Raw genomic sequence first — 8,958 nt, forward strand, 5'->3', positions numbered from 1 at the left:
AAAGACACCCTATATTCTGTTTTAATTTAGTTTCCTGCTTTTTATATTGTAATCCTTCCAAAAGTAATGCAAATTTTATTACTAATAATAACAGGCTTTGTCAGTGAGATGCACTTAAATTCTTTCACAAGATGTTTGATTGAAAGGAAGAACAATTACATCAGCGTATTTGGTGGGGAAAAAATGTCTTTTGGACCTAGGGGATTGTAAACATTCTTAAACATCAGGTCAAATTTTAAGACATCAGTTAATAAAGGGGAGAAAGGAATAATTTTGTGCATTATTGCGAAAGTCTTATGAGTAAATCTTTGCTTCATTTGCAGACAGTAGCATTTAGAATATCCCTTTTCTCAAGCTCCAGATCAGCTCTCTACAAGTTGGTAGTGAATAAAAATTTAAGTGATGGCTCTTCATGGATGCTTTTTATTTGATTGGCTTTTGTCTGGTTTATAGCACCAAAATACTGCTCAGTGACAGCTGAAAAGACTTCAAAATGTACCTCCTCAATGCCCAGCATTTTAGAAGTGGCATTGACAAGAAAAGGTTTTATTGCTCTTCTTTCAATGCAGACCCCAAGAATGAGCATGCATTGAACAGCGTGTGCATTTCTGATGTTCAGAGGAGTTGACTAAATATTAGCAGTTTATTAAGAGCTAAAAATTTCTGCAATTTTCAAATTAAAATTGATCAAAGTAAAATAAAGGTCCCTATAAGCAAACAGCTATTCTTAAGCCTGTTCTTAACTGAGAAAAAAACAAATGGCAGAGGAAAAAAATAATCCTTTGTTGAAAAAAATTTGTATTTCTAACTCTTTCTTAATTAATAATTCCCTAAACCAGCTAAGTCTCATTATTGAATGCTTTGGGGAGAAATCCTTAACTCATTAAAAAAAATAAAAATAAGATGTTAACAAATACAGCTACAAGGCATTAAATATCACACGGTCTAAATGTACAGGAATAAACTACTGATACAAATTAATTTGAAGGACAGCAGAGAAACTTCAAAATCAATGTTCTATTTCAGCTATGATAATTTTTTCTCTGAAATACTTTTGAGAAGGAAGAACATTCGCTGCTGTCTGGAGTGAGTGGATGAGCAGAACTGCTTGCGTAAATAAAGCTATCTCAGTGGTCCGTCAGCCCGTAGCCATGATGTCCTTGGCCTTTCCCAGTCCCTGTCCCATCCCTCACCCTCTCCTGCATCACCATGTGTCTGCTTTCCCTTGTATAAAAAAATCCTGAGCTCCTGTTACCTTAGTCTGAAGCAAATAATAATTCATTGAACTGATAATTCAGTTGCAGGCCCCTAACAAACCTGTGCACAGTTTCAGCAGGTTTTATTTTAGTCAAATTTGTGTGGATTTTCACTGCGATGGAAAAGGTACTTTGCCATGAGAGCAATCTCTCTACCAAATGTCAAGTCCCTGCTCCGAAGTGTGGAAGCACTGGAGATTCTTACTGAAACAGCTGTGTAAATATTGGCAAAACTGGGTTTTCCCCACCTTCACCCTGAAACGTCTGAACTCTTTTTGCTTATGCCTTCCAGAAAAAATTTTGCCTGAGGCAAACACTCACCATGGAGCTTTACAGTCCAAATAGTTAAAATGGAGTAAAATTGTAAGTGATAATATAAGTTTATTGTGTGTCATACTTAAACATAGGTGTTGCTGTCTGCTTCTTGCATAATACTACAAAGACTCTTGAGTTTCTGTAGAAATAGGAAGAGACTAAAATTGTCTTCCCTTTATAAGTAAATGTAAAACATATGTAAACGATAGTGGTGAAAAGGGAAAAAAATAGTGAAAATTCATCTTAAGAAACAATACATGAGTACTTACTATGCATATTTTTCATTGATGCTGAAAAAACATTGAAACACATATGGTTCATGATTCAGCTGCAAGACACCTGCGAGAAGCAAGGGATCATTAAGAGGGGTTACAGGTTTCCGTTTCTTTCCCCTGTCCTCCTGGCTTGGGAGTCTCACATTCTTTGCTTCACAGAGTTTTAATTTAAGCAACCTATAACCAGGTGTGAAGTGTGCTCTCCTGGGAGCTGGAAAATGCAAGTTTGAACCCGCTAATTCTTAAGCGAATACTTTAATCTTCAGTCTCTTAAATCTCTTATACCACTTCCACTGGCACCTTTCTCCTATTTTTTTTTTCTCAAATGAAAATACTGAGTCAGTTCTCTACAGCCAAAGATATAAATTGGAGCATAGATTTGGAGGGGAAATTTGAAGCAATGAAAGCCAGTCTCAGACAAGTGTCTAATCCACAGCTACAGGAAAACACATAAATCTCTGAAACAGGCACATAACTTTCCCTATTCCTTGCAAAGGGAATTTCCTATTCTCAATTTCTCAATTACCTTTGAGAATTACGTTCCAGGACCTGGATGACTAAAATACTCACTTGGTTACAGTATCCTTAGCAGATCCAGTAGGCATGACATTATGGAGTGTTACCCCATCTACCTTCCTGCATGTCTTTTCCAAATAAAAAAATCTTTTTCCAAATAAAGTTAGTAAAGAGGGCAATGACTGAGACTGTTCCAATTGGGAAAAATTACTTCCTTGCAATTAACACCAATATCCATGTTCATTTTAAAGCCGTATGGAGGTTTTGTGTCTTTATAGCACTAATGTAGTTTCTCTGTGTGTGAACTAAAGCAGCAAATGATCTGGATTGTATGAGCACGCCTGCAGTCAGTTGATCAAGAGACGGGATTGTCCCACTCTGTGTGGCACTCATCAGACCACATCGAGATAGTCTAGATACTGTGTCCAGGTTTGAGACCTGAGACAGAAAAGATGTGGACAAACTGGAGGGAGTTTGGGAGGACCCCAAGGCAGTGGGGCTGGAGCACTTGCCCTGTGAGAAGAAGCTGGGGAAGATGAGATGGCCTGGAGAAGGGATGGCTTTAGGGGTACCCGACAGCCCCTCAGCACCTACAAGGAATCAGTGAGGAGACAGAGCTAGGCCCCTCGCAGCGGTGCAGGGTGGGAGGGTTGGAGACAAGAGGTGCAAGTTACAGCAGGTTCAGGCTGGGTATAAGGAGAAGCTTTCCGATGGGTTCCCATGGAGAGCGAGGCAGTGGAGGCAGTCGGCCTGGGAGGCCGTGCTGTCTGTCCTTGAAAGGTTTCAAGCCCTGACTGCTCCAAGCCCTGAGCAGCCTGGTTTGACCTCAGAGCTGGCCCTGCTTTGGGCAGAGAGTTGGACTAGAGACCACCTGAGGTCCCTTCCAGCCTGTGACCCTCAGTCCTTCAGGTACCCAAAATCCTACTGATGTTCAGTGGCTTTTTGTATTTTTGTAATAGCAGAGATATGATTGACATCTACTGCAACCCTTCTGATCACCTCTAGCTTCCCTAGAGTCCTTCTTGGAGGGAAGGCCAAAACCTTAAAATCTTTCTGTTCTCTGATCAAACAATTCTCATCAAGGGATTAAAACCTTTTAAAGCTTCTCAAATGCTGTGTGTATGGATTTAAGGCTTCAGTTCTCTCGATCTTGATATTTAAAAGCAGGGGAGTGCTTTTTTATTTAATCTGAGCTAACTAATAACTGTGTCATAATATATTAAAATCCTTCCTGAAAAGTATTCAGCCGAAATGTTTTTATGAAAAACATAGATTATGTCATGTCTGTGTCTGACTCCCCAAGGATTTTTGAGTTCATCCTAGTTTCTAGGCTATTTAGCTGTTTTGAAAAGTAGGTTTAAAAGCTTTCCTCTTAGTGTTGCCTTTTAATCTATAGACTTTGCTATTTATATTAGGCCTGTGTAGGACTTCATGATGCTGCCACTAGAAAGGTGATTCTTTGTCTTTCTGTGTTGTACATTCTCTACCCATCTACAAATGGAAAAAAAAAACCAAACAACAAAACAAAAACTACCGAGGACTGGCAAGTCACTCTTAAAATACTCTCTGAATACACAGACCTTACAAAGAGCTGCTGCTTAAGTCTCCCGCTTCCCCTAGACTGGGCAAAACAGCAAAATACCAGACTGAAAAGTACCAAAATTTGATAGAAAATTGGAAGTTGGAAAAAGCTTTTGTACATTTGGTACCTCCATACATGGTCGGTGATGTCTTTGTAAAAATGGTCAAACGCCCTCCAGCTAGAGAGGAGAAGGACAAACTATTCCACTGGTCTCACCAGTAAGACAGAAAGCCAGGAAAACCTAAAATGACAGAGAGACTGCTTCATCCCCAATGGCCAATTAGAGCATGCTAAGGAAGGAGGATGGGTGAAACGGCAGATAATATGTGTGGTGGTGGTGCACAGCTTGGATTATGCCATGCGTGAATTTTGCTTTGCTATTTGCAGTCTGGATATAGAGCTTACAGAGGAAAAGTTCAAAGGAATAAAGAAAAAACAGTATCTGAAGTTGGCACTTGAGGTGGTTCTCGTAAGACAGAGATTTCTCAGCCTTAATTCTTTGTATTGATTTTTATGGGAAGTTTCTCTATGAAATATTTAGCAACATGAATGCAGAAAAGTAACTTAGAAATAAGCTTTTACTCTGGTGGTTGCTTAGAATTTCTGCAGGCATCCTTTGAAATCAGATTATGTCTCTCTATCCTTCTTCCTTCCCCATCTACCTTTCAACAAGGAAAGTAGTATTATACCTTCCATTAAAATGGAGGCATTTAGTGACCATTTTCCCGAGCTCAAACCAATATAAACCAGAAGCAAACCTAGTGAAGCTTGTGTTTAAAAAAAAGCCAACAGATTTCCACTGAGAACTAAATGTTGGAAGTAGAAATACACAGCAAGGAAAAATCCCGAATTTGTGTACTTGTTTTTCTGTTATTTTCTTGCACTATCCTATATAATCTTTGTCCTTACGGCATTTAACATAAACGTTCTCTTAGCATTATTACAGAAAAAACATTAAGTATTAATAGCCATAGTTAATATCTTTCTAAATAATTTATAATAAGATCTTCCATATAAAAGTTTGAAATGGTTTCCATTATAATTCTTCATTTTCACATCTTCTAAAGTTTCCAAAATACTTGTTCTGGGGCATTGAAATTTTCCATGTTGCGAGTCTGAAAAGTATTTTTTCCTCCTTAACTCAGGGTACAATCCTTTCAGCTATTTTGGAATTATAGGCAAATGGGAAAGATACTTTTTCCCTTTGTATTATAATAATAATAGTTAAAAAAATAAAGATCCTCAGCTACATGTTTAACAATACTACAGGGAAAACAAGTTAAGGTTGAAATATGTAGTAAGATCTACTGCTTTGCTTGCTCTGGGGGAAAAATTAAAAATAAAGTTATAAATGGTGGAAAAATAACATCAAACTGTTCCCAGTAACATCTGCTAAGCTTATTAGCAGTAACTAATAAAAACCCACCCTGTTAATGACGTCGCTGCACATTCCCTTTGCCTGAGGCCTTCCAGACGTGAGAGCCGGGCCACTGCAGCTCCCAGCTGGTCTGTGGACCTTTGCAGATCCTTAGCGTGGCTCTTGCTCACTGGGCAGCCACACAGCCCCAACTTGTGAGGGATCAGGGATATGTCTGTGGTAGTTTTTTAGCCCAGAGCAGACTCGCGTTGTTTTATATTCTCTTATACGTAGAGCTTTGCTAAGTCCAGGGGTTGGTTTTGTCACGCAAGTTAGAGGTGTCATCATGAGACAGTAGTATCAGAGTGGCTTTCACATTTCATCTTTCTCTAACTGCACCTGTGTCAGTCTGTCCTAAAAGGTACTAAAATAGCATGAAATTCATGGAACATTCATGGTACATGGAATTGAAACGCAGGTTTTATTGGGTATCTGGGCCTTGTGGGAGAGGAGTAGTAATGCATAAACCTACAGGTATGTGGACAAACAGGTCCTTCTGCATGGCGTTGCTGCTGTGTTTGTGCTGCTGCCCCTTGCCTGGAGAGCATTTCCTGTGCCCCACAGCCCTGGGACAGAGTAAGTAAATAGGAGATTCCAGGCCTGAAAAGGTCCCAAAACCTTTCACAGGTATGTCACCTGCCATTCCCATCCGTAACATGTTGGGTGGTAGAGATACCTGCCGCTGTAGCCAGCACTAATACCATAGCAACCAGTGAGGTGTCACAGCGCTGTGGTTTTTAAATGAGGGGTCACCCCCAGCGTGGAATAGGAAGAAGCTTATGTAAGGAACATGGTAAAAGCCACAAATGGATGTTTGTCCTTGTCTCACCCTTCAAAAATAAGGCACACAAGCAAGACACAACCTGGTTCTGCAGCCTAGTTAAAGCGCTCGATTGTGTTGGGAAAAATCAGGATTTTGGCCCCTGCTACCGGAGTTGCACCATTTTAAACCACAACGTTGCAGAATGAAAATCAGAGATAATTGAAAAAGCCTTATTCAGATATTCCTTTTGGTTTTGTTAAAGTTTAGTAAAAAACCAAGTAAATTAAATGAAATGTTAAATTTGAGATGGTCTTAATACAGTTCCTCTTGCCAGAAATCAAGAAAAGCAAATATTGATAGAGTAACTGTGTCATCTTTTTGAAGTTGCAGTCTTCCTTACCTTTTCTTGAGCATGCAGCACTACTGGTAAGATATAAAACACATTTCTTGTTGTGTTACGTACATGGAAATGCAGACGCACACAGGCAAGTGGCTGCACAATACACAACAGGGTGTGTTGGCCTAATTGGTTTGAAATGAGTGGACACAAGCTATTGTTCCCCAGTTTGTTCTAATTGCCATTTTGCACTCATCTAAGGATGAGAATTCTGGTTCTGTTTAGTGGCAGCGTTTCCAATTGACTTCAGTTGTTCCAAGAGCGATGAGGTACCTTGGTTCTCAAACTAAATCCAATCATGTGGTTTGATTTCTCAAGCCTCTGTAATTCCTTCCTTAAAAGTCCTTATTTGACTCTATAGTTGAAAAATATCTGCTTAAGCGTTCTACTTCCATTTTTGCCTCCGCTCTCCTTTGTGCCAGCATTTACCATACACTTCATGGAGCAGTGTGTGTGTTCTTCACTTTTGCTGTGAACAAGGAATCTTCAAGGAAGGGTCAGATGATGTGGGAGGGAAAGAAGGTAGAAAGTTGCCTCGTCTTAGAACTAAGCTATGAAAGAGTTATAACACAGTGGCACTAATTAAGAAGGGTGGTTGGTTTTGTTCGCTTTTTTGCCCCTCCTTAGCAGAGTGCCAAAAAGGAAAGATCAATACAGGAAAACCCATTCCACTCTTCAGCAAAGGGAGTTGGAAAAGATCCACTTGAACTCTTAGAACTGAAATGCTGGAGGCTGATGTAATTAAGTAAAGCAGCCGAGAACTGAAAAATAACCTGCTCAAACTCCGAGATTATAAGTATGAAAGAGCTGATGCACGGTTCTGCATCTTTTCATAGAGGAAGTAGAGTTTGCTGGGAATGTGGTGATGAAAGACTTGTCTTTCATTGACAATTGGCTATTTTGCACTGGAAATTGTTGATTGATCGAAAAATGTTCGAATAGTACTTAAAATTGCTGGAATGTCTCTTGTTACCCTCTTTTCAAACTAAAGAGATATGGGTTTAGTTCCAAGGGGCTTTTCAGTTTGAAATGTAGTTTATCATTTAAAGTAAAGGTAGTATACATGCAGAAATAAAACTTTCTGCAACAAGGTGTTTAAATGGCCAAGTTACTTTTATTCGTATTTTTATATTGCGTTAGATTATTTCTTTTTGTTATTTTACTGGATGATTATTTTGTTAGCATTTTTTTCCAGAACAGGACAACCATTTTGATAATTTATTGCAGGTTTTTAAAAGGATACATACAGTAGGATGCTATGCTTTTTTAAAAAAAGGAGAGGTTAGTCTGTTCAAAAGCACATCTTTATAGGTATTGCGTAGTAAACCAACCTTCTCCCTGAACAAAGTTCTGTTTCATTTAAATGAAAACTTCGTTTTTGTCAGATGTGCCCACACAGCATGTGATCTCTTTGAGACAGAATTGCAGGTTCATCGAGCACTGCCACATGTCTGTAGTTGTCATTCCTTCTACCTCCCCTTTCTTCACTTGGCACCAGATTTTGCACACTGATGTAGCTGAGGTCAGTGATTCATTGTATGAGAATACCCTAACGTGTCTGGATCCAAGCTGACAATTTTGTATCCGTGCCGTTTTTCCTCAAGCTCTAAGATACAGATTGCAGTTGTTACTCCTTTTCATCAGTATGGTCTTACAGGCAGCAGTGAGAATGGGGGTGAGCTGGGGCTCCCTGGGTTTGTTTTGGTTTAGTCTGGGTTTTAAAATTCAGCAGAAGGTCAATGTAAATAAACAGACTTAAAACCAAAAACAAAACCAAAAGAAGAGCCAGCCTTAACATTTGGTAATACAGGTTTTCTGACAAGCCTGTTGCCTTTTCTCTTTGAGGTCCCTGTCCTTGTTGAGCTGCTATAAATGTCAGTGGCAGACCTCTAATTGAGACAGCACAGACTGTACAGCAAAATAACCAGTCTCAAAGGAGATTACCCTGTTCTGCAGAATCTCAGCTTCCATTTCCCCAAAACAACAAATTTGTTACTGTGTTTGTGAAGAAAACCTCAAAATATTAAGAATATAAGTGATACAAAGTCACCTGTTAGCCTCTGTAAAGAGCCTAGGATAGTATCTTGGAGACGTTTCAATTGCCTTATTTTTGTTATTAAATAGTTTGGATGGTCTATGATCATCATTTAGAGAATGAGGATTTTGGTTCCTGGTTAAGAAAGGCCAGGCAGATGTGTTGCAGGTCTTACTGTGAACACATCTTATTTGCTTTCTTAAGTGCATGGTCTCTAGAAGTGGCAACTGTTTATATTTTAGGGTTAGTTTTTTTGGAGCAAGGTGTCAAGTTCAAGCCTTACAGCAGGAGTCTGGAAGCCGTGCATGTACACCAGTTGCATTTTGAACAAGGCTAGCTGGTTTTTTGGTGACTGGCATAGGTGGAGCTTGGAAAGAACCATCCTGCATGCTTCGTACCTTG

Source organism: Mesitornis unicolor, unplaced genomic scaffold (assembly GCF_000695765.1).
Source record: "Mesitornis unicolor isolate BGI_N332 unplaced genomic scaffold, ASM69576v1 scaffold9398, whole genome shotgun sequence".
Taxonomy (NCBI): domain Eukaryota; kingdom Metazoa; phylum Chordata; class Aves; order Mesitornithiformes; family Mesitornithidae; genus Mesitornis; species Mesitornis unicolor.